Raw genomic sequence first — 27,935 nt, 5'->3', positions numbered from 1 at the left:
ACGGAAGAAATACGTCGTCAGGGCACACCATCTAGGAGGAGGCTCGACGTAGAGGTATCGCTGCAGGGTCTGAAGGTGGAAAGTCACCACCTGTGTGCGTAGGCACACTAGTGCCTGACCACCCTCCCTAAGCGGGAGACTCAGAACTTCAGCAGCGACCCAGTGCAATCTTTTGTCCCAGAAGAAGTCGACTAACAATTTCTGGATTCTTGTGACAAAGTCCGGGGGAGGGGTCAAAGTGACCAGTCGATACCACAACATGTTGGCGATCAGCTGGTTTATGACCAGAACTCGACCCCGGTAAGATAGCACTCGGAGCAGTCCTGTCCAGCGCTGCAAGCGAGCGGTGACTTTCGTCTCCAGTTCCTGCCAGTTCACCGGCCAGGATTCCTCAGCATGGCAGAGATGGACCCCCAGGTAGAGGAGGCTGGTCCTGCTGCAGGTGAAAGGCCTGAGCTCCTCGGGTAGGGGATCCATTTGCCACTGACCGACCAGGAGTCCAGAACATTTCTCCCAGTTGATCCTGGCAGAAGAAGCGGCAGAGTAGACCTCCTGGCACTCGTGCATCCTCCGCAGGTCAGCCAGGTCACTAAACATAAGGAGCACGTCATCGGCGTAAGCCGAAAGGACCACCCCGATGCCCGGCCCGCACAGAACCAATCCCGACAACCTCCTCCGCAAGAGGCGCAGGAAAGGCTCCACGCAAATAGAATACAACTGGCCAGACAGGGGGCAGCCCTGACGTACCCCTCTCCCAAAGCGAAGAGGCGCCGTCAGGGACCCATTAACTTTCACTAGACACTCCGTGGCGGTGTACAGAAGTCGGATCCGGGCGACAAAATGCGTCCCGAACCCGAACGCTCGCAGAGTTCCGAGTAAGTATCCGTGATCCACCCTGTCGAACGCCTTCTCCTGATCGAGAGACAGGAAGGCGCTCGACAGACCAGCCCTCTGGGAATGGTGGATGACGTCCCTGACCAGATGGATGTTATCATAAATAGTTCGGTCCGGGACGGTGTAAGACTGGTCAGGGTGGATCATGTGGTCCAGCACGGTGCCGAGCCGAGAAGATATGGCTCGGGCGAAGATTTTGTAGTCTGTGCTGAGGAGGGAGACCGGGCGCCAGTTTTTCAGAAGGCAGAGATCCCCCTTCTTCGGCAGCAGGGCAATCACGGCCCTGCGCCACGAAAGGGGCATCTCCCCGGTAGCAATGAAGACATTCACTGGAGAGTCAGTACAGGTAACTCTTTCGAGTACAAACCCATTTCCATCTGTTTCAGATGAAGTTACATTGTTTCATAGTTTGCCATTGTAAGATTTAAACTCTTGATTTGAACTCTTGATAATCTTTTAAATGAAAACCAAATCAACAAAATTGGGATAAATCAGGCACAGCCCCTAATTCAGGTCAGCTGTAAAACCAAGAACAAAGTTTAAAGGAAACTTACAAACTTTAAATCAAAATGTGATTAAAGGGGTCAACAAAACACCCCAGTCCCCGCAGTGCCCACCGAGCACGGAAGGCCTCGAGAGTGCCAGCAGACACTGCGTGCTCCTTCTCCAGGGACATCCGGCAGCGAACGTAGCCACGGATGAGGGACAAACAATCGGGCGGGACTCCCCCGTCGATCGCCCGCTGCCTGGATCTGTTAATGGCCAACTTGGCCAGGCCCAGGAGCAGGTTCACGAGGAGGTCCTCCTCCTTCCCGACCCCCTTCCACACCGGGTGCCCATAGATCAGGAGCGTGGGCCTGAAGTGCAAACAAAACATCAATAAAAGGTTTTTCAAATAAGTAAAAAGGGAGTGCAGCCTACAACACCCTATGTATACATGGTCCACGGACTCCACAAGACCGCAAAAAGGGCACGTGTCCTGAGAGTCCATGAACCTATGCATCCTCTTATTATAGGGGACTGCTGCATGCAACACCCTCCAACCCAGGTCCCCGATAGAAAGGGGGAGGACACCTCCATAGAAGGCCTCCCATCGGGGGCCTCCGCCGCCGGACGGCAACAAGGCACGCCAGGGCGTGTCCGGGTGACGGACAAGGGCGAGAAAATGGAAGGTGTGCAGCAGCAGTCCGTACAAAAAGCCCCTCTTTGCCGTGCCAAAAGGCACGGAGGGCGTGTCCCCGAGGCGGCTCATATTGCGAGGCACCAGCACCCGAGGGAGGGTTCGGGGCTTGGGGCCAATGTGGAATTCCGTCCGAACAGGGGAACGTTCAGACGGAAGACCACCGCGCACCTGGGCCACCTCAAGACCCAAAATAATATCGGGTCCGAGCACGACCATTCTCAGTTCTTGGATGGCATCGGCTGCGACCTGGACACTCACAGACGTGCGACGCGCCAACTCCTGCGGGAAGAAATATGTAACTCTTTCGAGTACAAACCAGTTTCCATCTGTTTCAGATGAAGTTACATAGTTTCATAGTTTGCCATTGTGAGATTTGAACTCTTGATAATCTTTTAAATGAAAAACCAAATCAACAAAATTGGGATAAATCAGGCACAGCCCCTAATTCAGGTCAGCTATAAAACCAAGAAAAAAGTTTAAAGGAAACTTACAAACTTTAAATCAAAATGTGATTAAAGGGGTCAACAAAACACCCAGTCCCCGCGGTGCCCACCGAGCACGGAAGGCCTCAAGAGTGCCAGCAGACACCGCGTGCTCCTTCTCCAGGGACATCCGGCAGCGAACGTAGCCGCGGAAGTGGGACAAACAATCGGGCGGGACTCCCCCGTCGATCGCCCGCTGCCTGGATCTGTAAATGGCCAACTTGGCCAGGCCCAGGAGCAGGTTCACGAGGAGGTCCTCCTCCTTCCCGACCCCCTTCCACACCGGGTGCCCATAGATCAGGAGTGTGGGGCTGAAGTGCAAACAAAACATCAATAAAAGGTTTTTCAAATAACTAAAAAGGAGTGCAGTCTACAACACCCTATGTATACATGGTCCACGGACTCCATAAGACCGCAAAAAGGGCACGTGTCCTGAGAGTCCGTGAACCTATGCATCCTCTTATTATAAGGGACTGCTGCATGCAACACCCTCCAACCCAGGTCCCCGATAGAAAGGGGGAGGACACCTCCATAGAGGGCCTCCCATGGGGGGCCTCCGCCACCGGACGGCAACAAGGCACGCCAGGGCGTGTCCAGTCGACAGACAAGGGTGAGAAAATGGAAGGTGTGCAGCAGCAGTCCGTACAAAAAGCCCCTCTTTGCCATGCCAAAAGGCACAGAGGGCATGTCCCCGAGGCGGCTCATATTGCGGGGCACCAGCACCCAAGGGAGGGTTCGGGGCTTGGGGCCAATGTGGAATTCTGTCCGAACAGGGGAACGCTCAGACGGAAGACCACCGCGCACCTGGGCCACCTCAAGACCCAAAATAACGTCAGGTCCGAGCACGACCGTTCTCAGGTCTTGGATGGCATCGGCTGCGACCTGGACACTCACAGACGCGCGTCGCGCCAACTCCTGCGGGAGCATCCAGCCCAGTCCTCCGCCACCCAGCACGTCCCCGATCCTGGTCACCCCTGCGGCCACAGCCCTCCTCTCCGCCAACCACTGAAAAGGACGGAGGAACGGATTCCTGAGCAGCGGCTCTCTGACGATAGCCGCTACTCCTGACGGGGGAGAGCTGCGTCGCGAGGCGACCGCTTTCCAGACTTTGATCAGGTCCTGGTAAAAGACGGGCAACGCCTGCAAGGAGCCACCGAGGCCCAGCTGTTCTATAAACAGGAGCTGCACGTCATAATTCAGGCCGTGCACCTGACGGAAGAAATACGTCATCAGGGCACACCATCTAGGAGGAGGCTCGACGTAGAGGTATCGCTGCAGGGTCTGAAGGCGGAAACTCGCCACCTGTGTGCGTAGGCACACTAGCGCCTGACCACCCTCCCAAGAAGATGTAACTCTTTCGAGTACAAACCCGTTTCCATCTGTTTCAGATGAAGTTACATAGTTTCATAGTTTGCCATTGTGAGATTTGAACTCTTGATAATCTTTTAAATGAAAACCAAATCAACAAAATTGGGATAAATCAGGCACAGCCCCTAATTCAGGTCAGCTGTAAAACCAAGAACAAAGTTTAAAGGAAACTTACAAACTTTAAATCAAAATGTGATTAAAGGGGTCAACAAAACAACCCAGTCCCCACGGTGCCCACCGAGCACGGAAGGCCTCAAGAGTGCCAGCAGACACCGCGTGCTCCTTCTCCAGGGACATCCGGCAGCGAACGTAGCCGCGGAAGAGGGACAAACAATCGGGCAGGACTCCCCCGTCGATCGCCCGCTGCCTGGATCTGTTAATGGCCAACTTGGCCAGGCCCAGGAGCAGGTTCATGAGGAGGTCCTCCTCCTTCCCGACCCCCTTCCGCACCGGGTGCCCATAGATCAGGAGTGTGGGGCTGAAGTGCAAACAAAACATCAATAAAAGGTTTTTCAAATAACTAAAAAGGGAGTGCAGTCTACAACACCCTATGTATACATGGTCCACGGACTCCACAAGACCGCAAAAAGGGCACGTGTCCTGAGAGTCCGTGAACCTATGCATCCTCTTATTATAAGGGACTGCTGCATGCAACACCCTCCAACCCAGGTCCCCGATAGAAAGGGGGAGGACACCTCCATAGAGGGCCTCCCATCGGGGGCCTCTGCCGCCGGACGGCAGCAAGGCATGCCAGGGCGTGTCCAGTCGACGGACAAAGGCGAGAAAATGGAAGGTGTGCAGCAGCAGTCCGTACAAAAAGCCCCTCTTTGCCGTGCCAAAAGGCACAGAGGGCATGTCCCCGAGGCTGCTCATATTGTGGGGCACCAGCACCCGAGGGAGGGTTCGGGGCTTGGGGCCAACGTGGAATTCTGACCGAACAGGGGAACGCTCAGACGGAAGACCACCGCGCACCTGGGCCACCTCAAGACCCAAAATAACGTCGGGTCCGAGCACAACCGTTCTCAGGTCTTGGATGGCATCGGCTGCGACCTGGACACTCACAGATGCGTGTCATGCCAACTCCAGCGGGAGCATCTAGCCCAGTCCTCCACCACCCAGCACGTCCCCGATCCTGGTTACCCCATAATGTAACTGTTTTGAGTACAAACCCATTTCCATCTGTTTCAGATGAAGTTACATTGTTTCATAGTTTGCCATTGTGAGATTTGAACTTTTGATACTCTTTTGAGTAAACCTGTTTCCATCTGTTTCAGATGAAGTTACATTGTTTCATAGTTTGCCATTGTGAGATTTGAACTTTTGATACTCTTTTGAGTAAACCTGTTTCCATCTGTTTCAGATGAAGTTACATTGTTTCATAGTTTGCCATTGTGAGATTTGAACTCTTGATCTTGGGGTTACAAACCCAGTACCATAACCACTTGGCCATTCAGGCCAAGCAAACTATGTCTGACAGCCATCATCTGTTTTTCAGATGAAGTTACATTGTTTCATGGTTTGCCATTGTGAGATTTGAACTCTTGATCTTGAGGTTACAAACCCAGTACCATAACCACTTGGCTATTTAGGCCAAGCCAATTACATAGCGTAGTTAAGCTCATTAATCTGCCAGTTGACTGCAATGTGTCATGTGAGCAATAAAATGCTCGTTTATACAGTCTTTCCATGTTCTTCCTAGCAAAATATATTACCTCATGTTTCTCTGTATTGAACCTATCCACCAACTTGTCTTTGTCTCTTTGAAATTCTACACTGTCCTCCTCAGTTTATAATGCTTCCAAGTTTCCCAGTCCCTGCAGCCTGAAGTCCAATCCCAAGTCCCTGCCGCACAGTGCGCACCCCAGTGCCTGCCGCCTGAAGCACGGTCCTCTGTCCCCATTGCCTGCAGTGCGCTGACACCGCATGGTCAAAAAGGATGCAATCCCACGTACAATAAGTCCTTGCTATAAGTTGCCCCAGTTAATGTCATTTCGCTTTAACATTGCTTATTGTTTAGGGCCTTTTTTTCTATTTGCGTCATCATTTTCACTTTTCTGTCATCTGCATTCTGGCCCTGCCCAACCCCCCCCCCCCCCCCCCCCCCCCCCCCCACCACCCCCACAGCTGCAGTCTGGGCCAGCCGCCACCATGTTCTGATACTGGAGCCGCCACTACCATCACCAGAGGTCACGACTGCGAGGAGAGTGCGAAGCCCGAGATCCGGGAGCAGGAATGCAGGGCAGGGACAGGAAGCTGCCAGCTGGCAATCGGGTGGTGAAGTGTGCAGTCAACTGGTGGTGAATCTGGGGCAAGAGGGTGGGGGCATAGGGGCGGGGCCCCTGGCTTCATCCATGAGAAAGGAGAGAGAGACACACACAGAGTGAGAAAAGAGAGAGTGAGAAAGGAGAGAGAGTGTGTAGGAAAGGAGAGAGAGTGGGAAAAGAAAGACAGACAAGAGAGTGAGAAAGGAGAGACACGCACACTGGGTAAAGAGAGACAAAACGAGACCTAGGGCTGAATAATACATTCTGAAAATGGGAGTGTTATGCACCTGCGCCCATGTATTATCAGGCTCAGTGATGCTGGTTCACATTCCCAACTTCATCACGCCTGATCTGGATAATACGGCAGGTGGGTGGGGCTAGACATCAGGACCTGCCCATGTTATTCAAATTTCATTAAATGGTGTAGTTAAGCTCAATAATTTGCCAATTGACTTCAATAATATGTTGCGTGAGCAATAAAACACTTGCAGAGTGTGTTTCACACCAGGGTGGGTTTCTCATTTTTTTTTATCAGCCTGCTTGTTAGAGCAGGTTTAAAGTCTCCAGCGGCGCCCTGAGTTTCAGCTTAGCAGTTCAGAGTTCTGTGGCTGCTGGAAGTGCTACAAGAAGCAAAGTTTGCATTTCAAACTCATCTTACTTAGAGACCATATTCCTCCTGCAGAGAGGTCCATTTAGACCCTGACCATCACCTTAGCCTTCTAACTAGGCCAAACATGGGATAGTTATCTCTGTGGGAGACACATCCTCCAGCGAAGAGGAAAGTAGAATGAGGAGGAGAGTGGGAGGGATCCAGAGGTCTAGGATGCACTGGTGGGGTATGAGGGTGGCAGAAGGTGATGAAGCAATCATGAATCCCCAGTGGAGGCACAGAAGGAATTTTGCAGCCCCTCTAGTATATAGGCAAAGACTGAGCTATCTTCAGATGTCCGAGACACAATGCCAAAGGAGACACAGGCTCTTAAGAGCCACAGTCACATCTCTTTGTGTCATGCTGCCAGGGGAGCATTCGTCCAACTTTGTTGGGGGTCACCCAATGCCTGTAGCTGTCAAGGTCACTGTTGTGCTCTACTTCTCTGCAATGGGGTTCTTTGAGGCATCATGTAGAGATCTCAGTGGCATTCCACAACCTGCTGCATACTACTGCATCAAGGCCTTTACTGATGGTATGTTCAGAAGGGTAGGAAATTATATCTCTTTCACAATGGGTCTTCAGAGTCAACTCGAAAGAGCCAGAGGGTTTGAATTGATTACAGGTTTCCCCCAGGGTCCAGGGAGGCATTGACTACAGGCTCCAGATGGCCAGCCATGCATCTTTATTAACAGGAAGGGATTCCACTTGTTGAACGTCCAGCTGGTCTATGACCATCGTTGACAGATAATGCAGGAATGTGCAAGGTACCCAGGCAGCAGCCACAGCTCATTCATTCTGCATAACTCACAGGTGCTGGACCTATTCAGCAGCTCTGATGCCCTGGATAGATGGCTTTTGGATGGCAAGCATTATCCATTGAAGAGATGGCTCATGACTCCTGTGAGGGCATCCAGAACAGACTCAGAAAGGAACTAGAGTGACAGCCATGAAAGCACCAGAGCCATCGTTGAGCAGACAATTGGGCTATTGAAAATGAGGTTCAGATATCCTGCCAGATCAAAAGGGACAGTGTAGCACTGTCCATTGTAGTACTCTCCATTATGTGGGTCCCTCATGATCCTGCACCCTCCACAACCTTGCTATTCAGAGAGGGGATGCCCTTGAGGAAGAGGGGGTGCCAGATAGCGGCCTTTCATTTGAGGATGAGGGCAAAGACAACTGGCGGAATTGTCCCAGATTTGCACTAAATGCAGTAGTGGGCAGGTAAAACGATGTTTCCATGGCGGGCAAGCTCTGATTCACCTGCCACGCCATCACCTCGCCGTTTCATCACATCAGGCACCATGTTTAAAGTATAGCCACACTCAGTGCTTCCAGCCCAGGACTACAGCAAAGAAGATATAGACCCAAAAGACAAAATGACCGCAGACCTTAAGTGCCTTTTGGATGGCGTGGAGGCCTACTGTGATGTCGTGTATCCCTGGTCTGGCCACAGGAGGGGCAGCTAAATTACCACTCCAGCTTGGTGGGCGATGGCTGTGGTGATTGGTGCCAATGTTGCCAACCAATGCTTATAAAGGATGAATGATCTCATCCATGCAGCCACTTCATCACTCTAAACTCAAACATTCAAGCCCATCACACATTTACTGGCATCTCATTCACTGCCAGTTCAAGGGACATCACCACCCATTCTCACACACATACCCTCACATGTCCATCTGGCCTCACCTCCTCTGGAGACTGCGTCCTCAACTCTCGCCATCTTGACGCCACTTGCACAGATCAACATGTGCCCCCACATACACCCTGGGATATCCTCCTTCCGCAGTACAGCTCTCGTCCTGCAACCTCTTCCCTTGCCTGAGGCCACTTCTCCCCCTTCCTCAAGCAAGACCTTGCCCTGCAGCTGTTGAAAAGCCACCCACACATGGCTGATCTGGCAGGTAGAGACCTACCCATAAGCCCCCCTAAAAGTGATGTGGTGCTATCTGTGAAGGCTGGCGCTGATGACTGTGAGTGCTGATTGAAGCAAAATGGGCAAACAAGCCTTGAAGTCCTGAGGGAAGTGCAGCCCGCCAAGCGCACACCTTACATATGCTATTATGAAACATGTCGGCGTGTTTGCCCGCTGACATGGGTGGACGATCCAGCAGGAGGGACAGGATGAGTCTGGCAGGCTGGCCTTATATTGATAGGCCGATGTATTACAATGAGGTTCCCAATGTCCGATGGTGGGGGACACAGCCCACCATCAGTGGGCAGAGCTGACAATTGCAAACTGGTTTCACGTTGTCGTGAAGCCAACTTTTGGCTTTCTCGCCATATTGTCCGCTCATGCCACTGAGCACGCCTGATGCTGGCGGGCATGGAAAATCCCAGCCAAGGTGAGGGAATGCCCTGACATACAGGTAGAAGGCCCTGAACGTGATTGTATGGATGGCCATCACACAAGGGGTGCAGTGATAAGGCAGAGGTTCCAATTGGTTGTGACATCCCAGCCCCAAAGATGTGTGCACGGCATGTGTCCAAATGTCATTCCATGTGGAATGTGAGAAGCATTTCACTCTCCTGCCAATACACTTACAGTGTCCAGTCCTTGATATTCGATGCAACCTGCCCCACCTCAAACTATTAAAGCTAATGTCTATCTCCGAAAAGAGGTTCAACAGCAATAACATATTCAAATAACCTCTGCATGAGGTATAGTGAGGTCAGGGTTCATTGACATAATCATGATGAAACATTTCATTAACAAGCAGAATAAATGCACCTTTGTGACCTGCTTGGTGACTACTACGGTGTTTTCTTAAAGCAATTCCGAGTGCTCCAATGCAGTGCTCGTTCCTCACTTGCTGCTGCACTCGAGAAAAGCTGCTGATCTGCTATTCCCCATGCCTTGGATGACTTTGGCGAGTGTCTGAGGCCTTGAGGGCCCCAGTACGATAGAAGACTCCTGCTTGATGGCAGGAGGAGCTTCTGTTGCCATGGCACTGGATGAGGCCTATGTCAATGGTGGATTGTTGGAGGATATGCGGCCCCCATCAGAAGTGGCTTGACAGGTGCTTCCAAATGCCGGCAGCAGCTGTTGATCTTCTGCCATTAGGTCTGTTTGGTCCTGCCTGCCTTCTTGGGAGGTTCCAGGAGCTGGCTCGATGCCAAGGGGCTTTGGCCCGAGCTCAGAGCCATTGTAATGGTGTGCAGGCTGGTGTGCATACTGACGATTGTTTCTGCAGTATGCTCAGTTTGCCCATCAAGGCCAGTCACCAGTCTGTCCATGGAGGAAGCTTGACAATCCAAAGAGTGGGTGATTGCAGTACACATGGCCTGGATGGATGGCTCCACAGTAATGGCCAGAGCATGCAATATTTCTGGTATATCCGCCAAATATCCACGCACCACATGCTGGGCATTGAGTATCTACTGCTTTTTAGATGACTCCAGAGGCTCATCATCTGACTCAGAATCAGTCTCTGGATCACCTCGAACATTCCTGAAGTCTTCTCCACCATACTTCCTGGCAGCTGCACGTGCAAATGTGAAGTGCCCTCTCCAGTTAGTGATAGCCCTTGTCCCGATGTGCTAACCCCTGCCGAGGTGCCAGTATCTCCGCTGATGCTTGGACCAGAGAAAGGTTGTGATGGTGCATCCTCCAAGGGTTCTTCCTCATCCTCGGAGGGAAATGACGGGCTGGCATTGACATATTGGTCCAAGGAAGAGGCTTCACTTGCACAAGGGAGATAGAAGAAATGGCACTGGTTGTCTTTACAAACCTTTCTACAGCCATACAAGGTCACAGTGTTCAGCAACATTACAGTCATGTGCAACACGAGATATGACACAATGCAAACACCTGCAGCAACATCAAAAGCTTTTGACTAGGAAACTTCCCTGGCTTTTAGCACTGGGACAAGATTTTTAACAGTCATTGAACCCTGCCAAGCATCAATCCACCTCCCACTTGCCCTATCTCCCTTTCTCCCGGTTTCAGCCATTTGCTATCTCACCAGCCCCACGCCTTCCTCCAATCTCACCTCTGCCAATCGACCTAGAGAATTCAGTTAAGGAGTGCAGGAGAATCTCCTCCTCATACAGTGTTAGTATTCCAGGCTCAGGGACACTGCCTCCAGTTCTGCCTCTTACCCAAGCATTGTGGGCACAGTTCTCCCGAAAATAGATGTAATATTGCAATGACTAAAATTGTTAGATTAATTGATATCATTCCATCTATGCATCATCAGCACAATGCTTGGCAGCCAAGATGCTGTCCACCTTTCTCATCTGTACAGACTCCCCACCACCTCCCACTGGATGATAATGAAAAGTGCACATAGACGTCCATGCTCCGACCAACGCCTTTACTGCATCATGTTGCTTTGGACCCCCAAACAACCTTCCAAGCATTCACGACGCTAACCTGTAGCTTTCAGTTACAATAATACACATACTGAGAACTTACTCGCCCTGGCGACATCAGGAGGTCATTGAACCTCTCCTGGCAATGTGTCCAAGTGTGGCACACTAGCCCAACGCTGCTGACCTCCGTTGCAACCTCCTCCAAGGCTGCACGTCCCACCGAGGGTGGTCTCCTCTTCCTGTTGGCTGACATTAGTTGCTCCCGTCTGATGGACACAGCCCAGAAGAGGGCGCGCAGAGATTCATCTTCTAATCTCAGGGCTGCTTTGGCCCTTTTTCCCTGCCTCTCTCCTCGTTCAGTTGTTTTGTTTACTGTTGTAGGGTGGCTGAGTTGTACTATTAATGATAGAGTTGATTTGCAGAGACTTCTTCGGTGGAAACTTTAAGTTTATTTACCATATACTCAGCAGCAACTACATGTGTGCTTTCAACTCCAACTTCATCTCTACCATGAATGCTGAGGTAGCCTGCGCTACTCTCCTATTGGTTACTACAGATTATTTGATCTTCATAACAAGCGTTATTCTTAAAGATACATTACACACTAAATACAATCATAATTATTACATTCCTCCCCCTTTAACTCGGCTATACATATATTTATAAGTACATATTTTTCAACACAACATTACATTTACACTGGGTAAGGAACTTACAAGTTCAGTCTTTCAGATGGTTTCCTGGTACACGTGGAATGTTGCAGCTCCACAACTTCAGGTTCCTTGTCAGGAACTTCCTTCTCTGGAGTTGCCTGAACATCAGGTGCTTCTGCGGGCTTTTGCAGTTCTGTATCCTCAACTCTTAGAGGAACATCAGACATGTCAGTCCTGCTTTGAGTATTCTCAACAGGAAACGCAAGCCCCATCATGACCACTGGTGCAACCAAATTTTGGTGATTTGTCTCTCTCTTCCTTAAATGGTCCACATGTTCACGGATGATCCAGCCTTCCACCTCCACGAGGTAAGATAGAGATCCAGTCACCGCACTTATTTCACCTGGTAACCACTTTGGTCCTTCCTTGAAGTACACCACGTAAACTGGCTCTCCCACAGTAAATTTCCTCTTGTGACTGTGTTAGTCGTGTCTAATTTTCTAGCTTCCCTGACTCCTTTCCACCTTCTCCTCTAAATCCGTCTCACCCTGAGATGGCGTTTCAACAATAACTCTGCAGGTGTGATGCCTGTTGTGTGAGGGGTAGTACTGTAATGAAAAAGAAGCATGCTAGCTTGATTGCCAAGGAATTGCCAGTTAGCTTTTTTGAGTCTGCCTTGAATGTTTGGACTGCCCTTTCAGCCAGTCTGTTTGAGCAAGGGTGAGACGGTGCAGTTTTCACGTGACTGCTACTGTTGAGGCAGATAGACTTTTGAAACTCAGCACTTGTAAATGCCGTGCCATTATCTTCTGGTAGTCCATGAATGGCAACGCTCTGATGTAGTTTCTCAATTGTAGCAGCTGACATTGATGACTTCACCTCATATACGTCCAACCATTTTGAATGGGCATCGACAATGAGTAGAAACATTGTTCCCAGGAAAGGTCCAATGCAGTCAAGGTGTAACTACACCAGGATCTATCTGGCCGCTCCCATGGGTGTAACAGAGCTGTCACTGGCAACTTTTGCAGTTGCTGATATTGCACACAATGCTTTACTAAACTCTCTATTTTGCCATCCATCCCAGGCCACCATAGATAGCTGCGTGCTATGGTCTTCATTCAGGAAATTCCTGGATGGGCACTGTGGAGTTCAACTTAAAGTGGTTCCCTTCCCTTTGGAGGAACTTTCGCTCATGCTCTGCACAATAAGATGCCACCCTGGCTGGTTATTTCATGTCTTCTGTTGAAGTACAGTTAATTTCACCAGATGCGGGCTCCTATGGCCAACCATGTAACACTTGTTCTAGTACTTGAGATAGGACTTTTTTTTAATTCATTCACAGGATGTGGGCTTTGCTGGCTGGGCCAGCATTTATTGCCCATCCATAGTTGCCCTTGAGAAGATGGTGGTGAGCTGCCTTCTTGAACCGCTGCAGTCCATGTGTTGTCGGTACACCCATAGTGGATGAGGTACAGTGTTGATTTCTTTTTAACTTGATTTCTTCTGTTCAATCCTGTTTTATCCTAGTCACCAGTTTGTTGTAGGGTGGCTGAGTTGTACTGTTAATGATGGAGTTGATCTGCAGACACTTCTTGGTTGGAAACTTTAAAGTTCATTTACAATATACTCAGCAGCAACTACACATGTACTTTCAACTCCAACTCCATCTCTACACTAACTGCAGAGGTAGCCCAAGCTACACTCCTATTGGTTACTACAGATCATGTGATCATCCTAACAAGAATTATTCTTAAAGATGCATTACACACTAAATAAAAGCATAATTACTACAGCTATCTATGGAGGGAAACATGCTACAACTAGACAACACCTCCATGTTAAGCCCTGGAAAACATACTCATGTTCAAACTGAATGCCACCCATGGGAAAAAAAAAATGCTATGGACATTTCAGAGAAAGTTAAACAGATTTATAATCACCTAAAAAGCCTGAAAATATTTCCAGTTGAAAAATGCAGCAGATCTGTGTTGAATTAACACATTTGCTGGATCACCTGACACTGCCACATGCCAGGTGGTCCTTTAAATGACTGGCTGTGACCCCCTCCTAGGTCAAAGCCAACAACCTCGGATGCCTGACATTCCACCCTCCAGTACTGATTGGGCAGAATCCTCACTGCCTTTGGGCCTCTCGGCTGGGAATATGGCCGTTTTATATGGCATACTTGGACCACAGGCTGGGAATTGGTAGCCTGCCCACTTCCCGGTATGGGGCCGGCCCACCGCACTGTAGCATATTACTCAACCCATAGTGAGCAAGGATAGCAAGCAAAAAGTTGAGCTGAATTTCAGGAGTGCTGTGGATGAGATACAGAAGCTGTGCTCCTCAGGGCTTACTTGAGTGATTTAGTGTTGTCTAATTTCAATATGTATCGTGTTCCTGTTATATTCAGTGATGTTTGTTATTTTGCAAGTTATTCCAGCTTGGAATGTATGGTGCTGCATATGTACAGTACAGTGTTTGAACTTGTACATTGGATTTTCTGGGTAAAAAATGTCTGAAGGAACCTAACTCTGACTCCAAACTGAGATCTTTTGGGGAAAAAACATGGAAATCTGTTCCATACAAGTATATCCAGGAAGACAATTGCAGAAAATGGCCAAAACATGGAATCACTACACCAAGGTCAGCCACAGGATAGTTAACTGTATATTCCTTTGTTAATTTACCTTTTTCAAAAACTATAAAAAATATTTAAGCCTATTCTTTTATTCTACCATCTGTACTCGTGTGGTTGGGCCCAGTGTATGTGTGTGATGTATGAATGGTGGTTGTGATTTACCTAGCTTTTTTTAAATTCGGGAAGTGGTTCTAATGACCTTATTGTTTAAACTCAGAAACTTGTCTGACTAATTCTTTATAATCTGAAAATGTACCATAGTGGGACTCCGGCAGTATTAGAAAGCACATCCTTTCTAAATTCACAAGAAACCCTGTTACAATCAGACCTAGAGTGGTAGGATAGGGGAGCCATTGTTTTACCCCTCCACAAGTGGTTGCAACACAGGTCTTTACTATTTTTTATGCTTTCCACAATATTGCCCTTATTTTGTAGAATTTAAAGTTCCAAATCATAGGGGGGAATTTTATGCCTTCTCTCATGGCGCGTTTGGAGACAGAGAAGGAACTTAATCAGGCAGGAGAGTGTTGTGCCTTCCCTGCTGCCTTCCCTCCTTCCCTGAAATTCAGTCCAGGTCTGTAGTCTGACTTCCCACCCTGCTACCAATTGAGGCCCTTAAGTGACCAGATAATGAACACTTAGGGGCTTCATCCCGTCGCTGCTGGTATTAACCCAGCTGTGGGCAGACCTGTTGCCATGCAGCATGCACAGCAAGTAAATCTGTGTGGGCTGCTTGTGGTTTCCCGGTGGGGTGAAAGGGGTTGTCCCTTGTTCAAAGGCACTACCAGGGAATGGGTCCCTCATTCAAAGGCACTACCATTCTGGACACCTTTGCTCACGCATACTCCTGTAGGGGGTCCCCTCGCTCAAAAGCAATCAGTACCTGATCAAGGGAACTGGCATTGGGAACTGGGGGGTCACAGTTAAGTGCCATTCCCCTGCTCTTGCTGCCAAACCCACTTCTCCATAACCTCTACCCCGCAAAAGCCCTCCCACCATGACTTACCTTTGGCCTGGGTGGCACGCTTCTAGAAGAGTCTTTAACTACTTGTAACTATATTGTATATATACATACAGTAAAGGGTATGGGAAAGGAACTATCTCCATGTCTAGGGCTTAATGCACCCCTCCTCGACATCACATTGATGTCACAAGGGTCAATGACCCTTTCTGGGTCATTGCTTTCTTACATCACTGTATGGGCGGTACTGTCCTCAGTCCCACATTAACTCTGTATGTGATAGACGCTTATATTACACCTGCCATCAAGTGTTTATCCCATGGCTATGGAGTTAAACTAGTTTAATTCATGTCTTACATTGTTATTAGTCTTATGCATTTACCTTGTTGTTACTGCCTTAATGCTATTCCGATATTATTGCTACTAGTGTATGAGCATTATTACAACATTATCACTACCCCATCTCCCCACTTCAAGTCCTTGAAGTTAGAGGTTCAGGCGGCCTGGAGGCCTTACAACCCTTTCACATCTCATTCGCCGTTCTGTCAGAGGAGTGGTAGGCTCTGTTGGTTCTGGTTCTTGCTGTTGGCTGAGAGGTTGGACTGGCATTTGGGTGGCTTTTCTTCCATTGCTTTGTGTTGAACCACGCCTGATTGGTCCGGCTGTTGTGTTGATCCATGTTTGATGTTACTGTCGATTGTTTCTTTTGTCCCCTAGATGCTGCTTATTCTTCTTCTTTCTTCTTTCTTTGTGTGGGCCTTCTCGAAGCTCTCTGAGGCTGAGGAAGAGCATTCCTAAGATGAAAAGAAGGTTTAGTGGTACACTCACCTCTGCTTTTGGTTGTCGATGGTAAAGATGTCAGCATTCCAAAATGAAGAACCACAATCTTTGACCTCACCCAAAAAGCATGGCTGTGTGTCTTCTGGGTTATCAGTCTCAACTTCATGAATTACCTTTGGGCTATCTGTGTGGTGCTGGGGTTTTGACTTACACAGTTTGCCAAAGTGTCCCTCTCTGTTGCAGTGGAAGCATTGGGCTCTACTTGCAGGACTTTGATCTCTCCTGTGAGGGTGTTTCACACCGCAGCGCTGGCAAGATTGCTTTGCTGGAAAGCTCAGGAATTGCTTTCCCTGACTTGGATTTTCTCTGCCTCTTCGTGATCTGATAAGCTGGACTGAGGGTTGGCTTCTACCCCATGTTGTATTCTCTCCCCTCAGGATTGTCTTGTGTTGTTCGAATAGCTCAGACAGTCTAACAAGCTGGATTGCCTTGTCTAGGGTTAGATCATTTTTAACTTGTAAAAGGTCAGAGAGTGAATTGTCTGCAACGTTCACCACTATTATATATCTGATGAGTTCAGACTTTAAATCTCCAAATTCATACCCCTCTGCCATCCTGTAGAGATCATTTATGAAGGAATCGAAAAGTTCCCCAAGCAGCTCGACTCTCTTATTGAATTAGCTCTCTACAATAATTTGTTGGAATGCAAGTTGAAATAAATGTCAAAGGATTTTAAAAGCTCATCAAATTTAGGGGATGACTCGTTAATATTCTGTCGTGCAATGATGTCATCCACAATTGGCCCTATTGAGTAAAGAAGTATGTTTATTTGCTCTTCTGATTTTTCATTTAAACCACAAGTGATGCTATATCTTATAACTCTTTTCTGCCAAGGATTCCAATTTTCTGACTGGTCTGAGCCTTGGGTGAGTCCCAGTGGAGTTGGAAGTGTGGAATTGGGATCCATGTTAAAGATATTTAAAGTGTGGGTACAGCTTTAAGAGCTTACAGGCTTTCAAGATGATGTCATCATTCACTGCAGTACAAAGGATTTCCTGCGCTTGCTGGTTGTGGTGGGCTCTGCTAAATGGCATTGACATGCTTCTGGAAGAAATTTTTTTAACAATGGCTACAAGCCTGCTGACTTATTTCATTCAGCAATTTACTGTCGCGAGTAATGAGGTGTTCAAAGTCAACGCAGGCTTGCTGGTTTATGAATCGGACAGTCACGATATTCCCAAGACGCTGGGTAATTTAATTAATAATTTTTTTCATTTCTCGAACTTGGAGGCCATGTTTTGAAGCTCAGATTGGGGATTGGGGTTTAGTGATGTGTTTCATTTAAACAGTGCTTCTGACTCTGAGTCAGATGAGTAAAAGAGGTTCTCAGGACTACCTTCAACCTGGAACTTAAAAAGATTTAGCTCACCCTTGCAGGCTCTGGACCCTGTGTGCTGAAACTAGAGTTCCAAGGGAGATTCTATGGAGTCTTCTGCTGCAGTAAAATCTCTGCCTTTAGCTTCCAGGCCTTTTTCTCTGGAGCTTTTTTTGGTGAAGTTTTTCAACATCTTCAGCTTCATTTGGGAGCTTTTTTCAGGTCAGAATTTCAATTGAATTTCTTCCTCATCTTAGCCTTTCAGCATTTCTGTGAGGTTGATGGTTTATGATCCTGAGCTGACAACATGTTGGGATGATGTTGGTTACAGAACATGTCTGTTACAGAGTTATCACCATGTCTAAGCCTTAACACATCCCATGCAATACCACACTGACCGGGTCATGTGCTTTCTTATATCACTGTGTGGGATGTATTGTACTCAGTCCCATATTAACCCTGTATTGTGACTTGTGAGTCCCAATTGCACGCTAGTTTCTGGGTGACTGAGTTGGTACTTTAGAGTGGTTCTGCAGACATTTCTTAGATGGAACACATTCTGTTTATTTACAAGGTACTCAGCAGCTACACATGTACTCTAGCTACATACTTCTACTGCTTACTTGCAGACTACTGACTTCCTACTAACCACAGAGTTAGTCCATGCTACTCCAATATTGGTTACAAGATCATGGGATCTTCCATTATAACATCCTTCTTAAAGGCATACTACACATTTGATAAAACCCTAGTTACCACATCCCTTCCCCTTTACTCGAAAACATATTTTTACATTTACAATCAGTCGTTTCAAAATAGCAAATTATTTGCAATGAAAAGTAATTTACAAATTCAGTATTTCCGGGGTTTCCTTTGGTGTGTAGAACATCTCAGCTCTACGACTTTAGATGCTTTGTTAGGATCCTCATTTTCTGCAGTTGTCTGAACATCAGGTTCTTTGGCAGGTACTTGCAGATCTATTTCCTCAATCCTTGTAGGTACATTGGATACTTCAGACATGTCTGTCCTAAGTTGCGTTCTCTCAGCAGGAAATGTTGTCTTGGTCGTAAACACTGGTGGAATCATTTCTTGATAATTTGTCTCCCTCTTCTTCAAATGGTCCACATCTCTCTGTATCACTCAGCCTTCCACCTTTACATGGTAAGATGGAGGCCCAGTCACTGCACTTATTTCTCCTGGTAACCGCTTTGGCCCTTCTCCAAAGTTCTTTTCATATACTGCATCTCCCATGGTAAATTTCCTCTCATGACTTTGCCAGTCGTACCCAGTTTTCTGACTTCCTTTACTCCTTTCCAACATCTCCCCCCTCCCCTAAGTTTGGCATTATTAAGCTCAATCTCATCCTGAGACGGCGTTTCATCAATAATTTCACAGCTGTGACACCTGTTGTTGTATGAGGGGTGGTCCTATAGTAACAAAGAAAGCATGCTAGCTTGGTTGTTAGGGAATTTCCAGTTAACTTTTTCATGCCAGCTTTGAACATTTGAACTGCTCTTTCAGCCGGTCCATTTGAAGAAGGGTGGTACGGCGAAGTTTTCTCTTGAGTCATACTGTTGAGGCTGATAAACCGTTGAAACTCAGCACTTGTAAATGCTGTGTTATTGTCAGATAAGACCACTTCTGCTAGTCTATTAATTGAAAAGCTTTGACATAGCTTCTAAATTGTAGCAGAAGATGTTGGTGACTTCACCTCATAGATGTCCATCTATTTTGAGTGGGCATCAACAATGAACAGAAACATTGCTCCCATAAAAGGCCCCACATAGTCAATGTGTAATTGTACCCAGGCCTTCCTGGCCGCTCCCAAGGGTGTGACAGAGCTGTTGAAGGTGACTTTTGCAATTGCTGACACTGCACACAATTATTCACTCAGTTTTCTATTTCTCCATCCATTTCAGACCACCATAGATAGCTGCATGCTATGGTCTTCATTTGGGATATTCCTGGATGTACACTTTGCAGCTGAATTACCAATGGCTTTCTTCCCTTTGGACAAACTATCACTCATCCTCCCCACAATAAGATACCATCCTGGCTGGTTATTTCATGTTTTCTGTTAAGGTACAGTTTCATTTAATCAGATACAGGTTCTTGTGACCAACCGTGAAGCACTTGTTCTCATATTTGAGATAGGACTGGGTCCCTACCTGTCCAGTCTCTGATCTGTCTAGCACATATGGTGGTGAATCTAAGAAATTTAACAATAACATGAGTTCTTGAGGAACTGGGACATCTTCATCATTTTCTTGTAAAGGCAAACGACTAAGTGCATTGGTGTTGGCAATTTGATTTCCAAATCTATGTACAAAAGTATGCTCGTATGCTGCCAGGATCAGGGCCCTGTACTCTTCTCTGCCAATGCTGCCAGACCTGCTGAGTTTTTCCAGGTATTTTTTATTTTTTGTTCAGGGCCCTATTTGTGTTTCTGTGTCTTCTTTCAATGGGCCTTCTTCACTTTAACACTGACTTTAATCCCGGCCTTATTTTTGACTTGCATATTGGCCAAACTATTCACAGATGCAAGCTCGACTTGAGTGAACCCAATGGTTGAGTCTCCCAGAATTTCATCATCTGTCTGCTTCTTAGAAAATTCTGTGACTTTGGCCTCCAAAACCTCTTTGGGGTCATGTAGCTGATTTTCCAACTCTTCCATTTCTTTTTTGTATTTATTTGCTGTCTCCTGGAAAATTGAGCAATGTTGTGTCGTCTCTGCCAACTCATCCTTCAGTTTGTTCAGAGAAGTGTTGAATTCTTTCGTACTTTTCTAATGGTACAAACTTAGGCCTGAGGGAATCTCGAAGTGTGTGCACGTCTTTCAGCAGATTTTGTTTTTCCTTTTGGAGGTTGCTACCTTGTCTCAAACTCGGTCATTAAGCATGGTCTCTTCGAGTTCCTTTTAGCTGTTCTACCATATTCTGACTTAAGGTAGGCTGCTTCTCTTCAGGTTGTTAAGTCCTTCTTTTCCAAACAGGAACATTTTCAGCTTCATTTTAGAATCTAAGTGACCGATCAACGTTGACTTCCCTCAGTCAGTTTTGTCCTAGGAGGCTTGGTCCTCTGCCTCTCAATTCTAACACTGGTAGTTTTACCAATTGGCTCCCATAATGGACAATAACTCTGCTTATGCCTTTGACTTTGATGTCTTCAATCGTGTAGGTTTTAAATTTGGCATTAGTTTCTTCCAAATTTAATTTATGTTCACCATAATTCAGATATTTGAAGGTGAGTTCACCAATTACTGTAATGGAAGCTCCTGTATCCACTTCCATAGAATAGGTCTGCCATTCATTTTTACTGTTACATAAATTGGTTCTGTTTTCCCTACCTTCAAGTAAACAATGAATAAATATTTGAATTTGTTGCTTCAGCCTCTTCTATGCTGTAAATCTCAGGGGGTTTTCTCTTTTGCTTGAAATCCTGCCTGATTCTTTTCTTGCACTGTCTCATTATGTGTCCATTCCGATGACAATAAAAATATTCGATTTTTTAGAAAAGCCAATCATTACTAGTCTGCTTATTTCCACCTCTGTTGCCATTATTCCTGATTTTCGCTACTGAGTCAATTTTTAATTTTTTTTTTACTAGCAGTAGCTGTTTCTTGCTTCTTGGCAGAGTCTTGCATTTCATGCCCTTTTTGGCTGGGGCTTCCTGCTCAAAGTGGAGGAAGGCATCATTTTGCACTCCCTGTATGGCTTTTGAATCCCTTATTGAGTTTTCCATTGCCAGTGCCATCTCTAATGCCTTCTTAAAATCCAAATTTGTTTCGGACAGAAACCTCCTCTGAATGGTGCCCTCATTCACAGCCCACACTAAACAAACTCTGAGCATATCGTTTAAAAATATATCAAACTAGCAATGTTCTGTTAACTGTTTCAAACTTGCCACATAACAAGCAACTGTCTCCTCTGGGCCTCTGTTCCTTGAATTAAACTTGAAATGTTGCATCATTACCGATGGCTTTGGCTGATAATGACCCTTCAGGAGGTTCCACCAATTCATCAAAATCTTTTGAATCTGGGGCATTGGGTGCCATCAAACTTTAAATTAAGCCATATGTCGATAAGAGGACCACCTGCCTCCTCTCTTCCCCCGTAATGTTGTTCGCCTGAAAATAGAACGTGAGGTGTTCAGTATAATGAGACCAATCATCTGTGGCTGGATCGAAAGGATCAATTCTTCCAAATTGTGGCATTCTGCTGGGGAATTACTTAGACGATTTGGAAATTCTACTTACAATTACCGTGCAAGCTACAGCCTGATTTTGCTTCTCTCAATTTCTTCCGTTAACTGATTTTACTCTCAATGCTAGTTTGTTGTTTCTTTCTTCTATTCTCGCTTTTTTCTTGCTTTTTCCTTGTTGCTGGTTTGTTGCATTCTAGTCGCAAGTTTGTTGTGACTTGTGGGTCCCAATTACACACTTGTTGTGGGGTGACTGAGTTGGAACTTTAGATAGAATAGTTCTGCAGACACTTCTGCTTCTTTACAAGGTACTCAGCAGCTACACATGTGTGCTTCTACACCAAACTCTAACTACATACTTCTGCTGCTCACTTGCAGACTACTGACTTCCTACTAACTGCAAAGTTAGCCCATGCTACTCCACTATTTGTTATACAAGATCATGTGATTTTCCATTATAACATTCTTCTTAAAGGTATACAACACATTAGATAATGTTACCACATCCTGTATGTGCCAACCTCTTATGCTACAATTTAATGTGTGTTTTGAGGCGCATGGGAAATCCCCAGGGAACAGGCAGCTCAGTGGTTAAAATGTATAAAGCGGCAACTGATTGAAGATTTAACTCTGCATCCTGGCTTTAATTGTCAGTGCAGTAGCTTCCTGAACTGTTTGAAACTTGCCAGAGTCAACAAGTTTGGAGCACAGTGGGGATTGATGCTGAAATTGATAAGCTGCAAAGTATTTGAAGTATAAGATGATGATTGCTACTTCCTTGCCTAAGTGAAAGGTCTTGCTCCCAGGACTTATTCTGAAAGTGTGCTTCCACTGCTTGAGGTGATTTCCAAGACTTGGGAGGTCATTTCTGTTATCTTGGATTTTTTTGACTTGATCTGCATTTCTCTACTGTCAGCCTTCACTGCAGCATGCAAGCAGCATTTACAGCTCTACTTGGGGTCTCTGATGAGAAACAAGAGAAGCAGCAGCAGCAACACCATCAACAGCATTTCACAGGACATAATAATAGCCAATAATATAAAAGAAGATTGCAAGAGTTTTTTTAGATATATAAAGAGTAAGAGAGAGGCAAAAGTGGACATTGGGCTGCTGGAGAAGTAGTAGTGGGGAACAAAGAAATGGCGGAGGAACTGAAGAAACAGATACTTTGCATCAGTCTTCACGGTAGAAGAGACGAGTAACATCCCCAAAGTTCAAGAGAGTCGGGGGGGCAGAGGTGAGTATGGTAGCCATTACCAAGGAGAAGGTGCTAGGAAAACTGAAAGGTCTGAAGGTGGGTAAATCACCTGGACCAGATGGATTACACCCCAGAGTTCTGAAGGAGATAGCTGAAGAGATAGTGGAGGGGTTAGTGGTGATCTTTCAGGAATCACTGGAGTCAGGGAGAGTCCCAAGGGACTGGAAAATCACTAATGTAACGCCCCTGTTTAAGAAGGGAGTGAGGCAAAAGACAGGAAATTACATCCCGATTAGCCTGACCTCGATCGTTGGTAAGATTTTAGAGTCCATTATTAAGGATGAGATTTCAGAATACTTGGAAGTGCATGGTAAAATAGGGCAAAGTCAGCATGGTTTCATCAAGGGGAGGTCATGCCTGACAAATCTGTTAGAAGTCTTTGAGGAGGTAACGAATATGTTAGACAAAGGAGAGCCAATGGGTGTTATCTACTTGGACTTCCAGAAGGCCTTTGACAAGGTGCCGCACAGGAGGCTGCTCAGTAAGATAAGAGCCCATGGTGTTAGAGGTAAGGTACTAGCATGGATAGAAGATTGGCTGTCTGGCAGGAGGCAGAGAGTGGGGATCAGGATGGTAGCCGGTGACAAGTGGAGTTCCCCAGGGGTCAGTGTTGGGACCACAACTTTTCACTTCATACGTTAATGATCTAGATGAAGGAGCTGAGGGCATCCTGGCTAAGTTTGCAGATGATACAAAGACAGGTTGAGGGACAGGTAGTATTGAGGAGGAGGGGAGGCTGCAGAAGGATTTGGTCAGGTTTGGAGAATGGGCAAAGAAGTGGCAGATGGAATACAACGTGGGGAAGTGTGAGGTCATGCACTTTGGTAGGAAGAATAGAGACATAGACTATTTTCTAAATGGGGAGCGAATTCAGAAATCTGGAATGCAAAGAGACTTGGGAGTCCTAGTCCAGGATTCTCTTAAGGTTAACTTGCAGGTTGAGTTGGTAGTTAGGAAGGCAAATGCAATTTGGCATTTATTTCGAGAGGACTAGAATATAAAAGCAGCGATGTGCTGCTGAGGCTTTATAAGGCTCTGGTCAGACCACATTTAGAATATTGTGAGCAATTTTGGGCCCCGTATCTCAGGAAGGATGTTCTGGCCCTGGAGAGGGTCCAGAGGAGATTCACGAGAATGATCCCAGGAACGAAAGGCTTAACATATAAGGAACGTTTGAGGACTCTGGATCTATACTCGATGGAGTTTAGAAGGATGAGGGGGGATCTAATTAAAACTTACAGAATACTGAAATGCCTGGATAGAGTGGACATGGGGAAGATGTTTCCATTAGTAGGAGAGACTAGGACCCGAGGGCACAGCCTCAGAGTAAAGAGAAGACCTTTTAGAACAGAGTTGAGGAGAAACTTTTTTACCTGGAGAGTGGAGAATCTATGGAATTCATTGCCACAGAAGGCTGTGGAGGCCAGGTCATTGAGTGTACTTAAAACTGAGATAGATAGGTTCTTGATTGGTAAGGGGATCAAAGGTTACAGGGAGAAGGAGGGAGAATGGGGTTGAGAAACTTATCAGCCATGTTTGAATGGCGGAGCAAACTCGATTGGCCGAATGGCCTAATTCCTGCTCCTAGGTCTTATGGACATAGAGGATGAACAGGCAGCTCCAACTCGAAGGAGGTGATGACCTCAACATGGTATACAAGCAGAGGATCAGCTTTTTAGACATGACTGAGCAATAATGTCTCAGGACACTAACTTTTTTGCTAACATCTGCAGCTGCCTGGAACAAGACCTCCTTTCAAGTGGACCAGGGTGGTCAAGTGTTGCCAGTGGTCGTCACAGTGGCTGTGGTGACACATTCTATTTATTTGTAAGTGCTCAGCAGTTACACATGTGTGCTTCTAAACCAAACTCTATCTACATAATTCTGCTGCTCACTTGCAGGTTACTGACTTCCAACTAATTACAGAGTTAGCCCACACTACTGCACTATTTGTTACACAAGATCATGTGATTTTCCATTATAACATTCTTCTTAAAGGTATACTTCACATTAGATAAAACCATAGTTACCACACCCTGTATGTGCCAGACTCTTATACTACAATTGATGTGTGTTTCGAGGTCCGTGGGAAATCCTCAGGGGACAGGTAGGTCAGTGGTTAAAATGGTCACCACAGCCCTGAATTCTTTCACCTCTGCCTCTTTCCAAGAATCTGCTGCTGACATTTATGGGATTTCACAGTCTGCTGAGCACAAGTGTATGTCCTAAGTGACTGATGCCATGTTTTCCATGACCAGCACTTATGTCCACTTTTTTACTGATAAGTTCAGTCGGAAAGAGAAGACTCTCAGATTTGCTGCAATAGCTGGATTCAAACAGGTCCAGAGAGTCATAGATTGCATCCATGTGACCATCAAGGCACTTTCAGATCAACTAGCAGTATTTGCCAATCGAAAAGAATTCCACTCCATCAATGTTCAAATGGAAAGTATTCATACACGTTTGTGCATGATATTCTGAAAGCTGCCATGTCTTCATTCTGCACCAGCCATGTCGTTGCAACTGCAAACAGAGCCTATGGAAGGCTCCTTGGAGATAAGGGCTTGTTTAAAGATGTGGTTGATGACGCCTGTGAGGAAACCTAGAACTGATGAACAGGAAAGGTATAATAGGAGCCATGTGAACACAAGAACAATCATACAGCAAGCCAGTGGGTTGCTGAAGATGTGATTCAGGTGCCTGAACAGATCTGAGGGTGTCCTTCAGTATGCATGAACAAAGGTGTCCAGAATGATAATGTGTTTTGGAACTTGTACAATGCTGCACAACAGAGCAGACTGGAGCTTCAGGAGAAGGAAGGTGATGGTGCTGCAAATTCAGAGGAGAAGAAGTGGAGGAGCAGCTGGAGGAGGAACCTGATGTGGTCTGGTACAGATGTCCTGAGGTAGTGAAGCCATAGTCATAGAATCATAAAATTGTTACATCACAGAACATACAAACATACGAATTAGGAGCAGGAGTAGGCCACTCGGCCCCTCGAGCCTGCTCCGCCATTCAATAAGATCATGGCTGATCTGAATGTAACCTCAACCACAAATTCCTGCTTACCCCCAATAATGAAGGCCATTTGGTCCATCATGTCCATGCTGGCTCCCTGAAGGAGCAATTCACGTACTGCCATGCCCCCATTCTCTCCCCACATTCCTCCTTTCCAGATATTTAGAAAATTTGAAAAATTTAGGCATGGAAGGAGACCACTCTGCCCATTGTGTCATCATTGGCTGAAAAACAAACCACCCAGTCTAATCCCATTTTCCAGCACTTGGTCCATAGCCCATTAACCCATGAGGTTATCAGGCTTCAGCTGCATGTCCAGACACCTTTCAAATGAGTTGAGGGTTTCTGCCCCTATTCCCCTTTCAGGCAGTGTGTTCCAGATCCCTAGCACCCTCTGTGTGAAAAAAAAAATTCTCACCTCCCCTCTAATCCTTCTACCAATTATTTTAAATCTATGGCTCCTAGTCACTGACTGCTTTGCTAAGGGAAATAGGTCCTTCCCATCCACTGTATCCAAGCCCCTTACAACCTTGTACACCTCAATCAAATCTCCCCTCAGCCTCCTGTGTTCCAAGGAAAACAACCCCGGCCTATCAAATATTCCCCCATAGCTGTAATTTTCCAGTCATGGCAACAGCCTCATAAATCTCCTCTGTACCCTCTCTAGTGCAATTATATCCTTTCTGTAATGAACTACACACAGTAATCAAATTGTGGCCCAAATGGAGATTTATATAGCTCCAGCATAACCTGCCTGCTCTTATTTTCTATACATCAATGCCAAACCCACTGCCTTTTGCCCCCAACCCCTGCCATAACACAATCAATAAAAACACAACAGTCACAGAACACAGTCAATAAATGTTCCATCTCATTGACATCCATTGTTCATCTTCTGCTCTGGTAATATCATTTCCATTAAGGTTGATGACCACTTGACACATGAGAGGCAACAATGCAGATGATTGGACAACATGCATGCTTACAATAAAATTGAGACAATCGCAGATATTTAAACACCAAGGGCTGAATTTAATGGGGCACCGTGGTTCTTTCCCTGTCTGGCTAAAATGTCAGGTAGGAGCCTACCCCCCACTCCATTCGGCAGCCCCGCAGACATTTAAAGGCTGATTGGTCATTCATTGACTTGACACGAGACTTCTGACCCCTCAGCATTAAAAAGTACTGTCTCAAAGAGCTGACAGCCAATCAGAGGCCGGCAGCTCTCCAGTACTGGCAGCGCCATAGGGAACGGCGGCCACAGCTGGTACTGCATCAAGGCTGCAGTAAGATGAGCTGCACTGAATTGGGACCGAAGGTAAGTCTGGGCATCTCTCTTGGGGCCAGGCAGGCAGGCCTCGCTAAGGGGGGATGGGGTAGATAGGCCGGATGGAGGGGGAACTGGGGTGTTGTTAGACCTTATGGGGCCCCTCTGATGCGCTCAAGGGGTTTGTTAAGTTGGACTCCACTTGCCACTAGCCCACCCAGGAAAAGCTGCTAGGCTCGATGCTTGGCGTGTCTCTCTTCTGCCACCAGTTAATTTCTAGTATGGCAGGATGAAGCCCTTAACCGGCCAATAATGGGCCACTTCAGGGTCTCAATTGGCCCATGGACAGGCTGACTCCTGAGCCTGCTCCACCTCCAAGCCAGTGGTAAATTTGTAGCAGGGCAAGGGCAGGGGCAGGGGCAGGGGCAGGCAAGTAGGCAGGAGGCACAGTCCCCACTGGATTTCACATTACCTCTAGCTTCAAATCTGCTGGCAGGGGAGCATTAAATCTAGCCCGAGTGTGAAAATACAAAGTCTTTCTCTTCCTTTTACAAAACTTCTACCTCTGTGGCTTCAGCAGAGGTAAAGGCAGACTGATCATTCCCTGACAGCTGAGATG

The sequence above is a fragment of the Carcharodon carcharias genome, chromosome 6, assembly GCF_017639515.1.
Source record: "Carcharodon carcharias isolate sCarCar2 chromosome 6, sCarCar2.pri, whole genome shotgun sequence".
Taxonomy (NCBI): Eukaryota; Metazoa; Chordata; class Chondrichthyes; order Lamniformes; family Lamnidae; genus Carcharodon; species Carcharodon carcharias.
Note: the sequence above shows the minus strand (reverse complement) of the source record.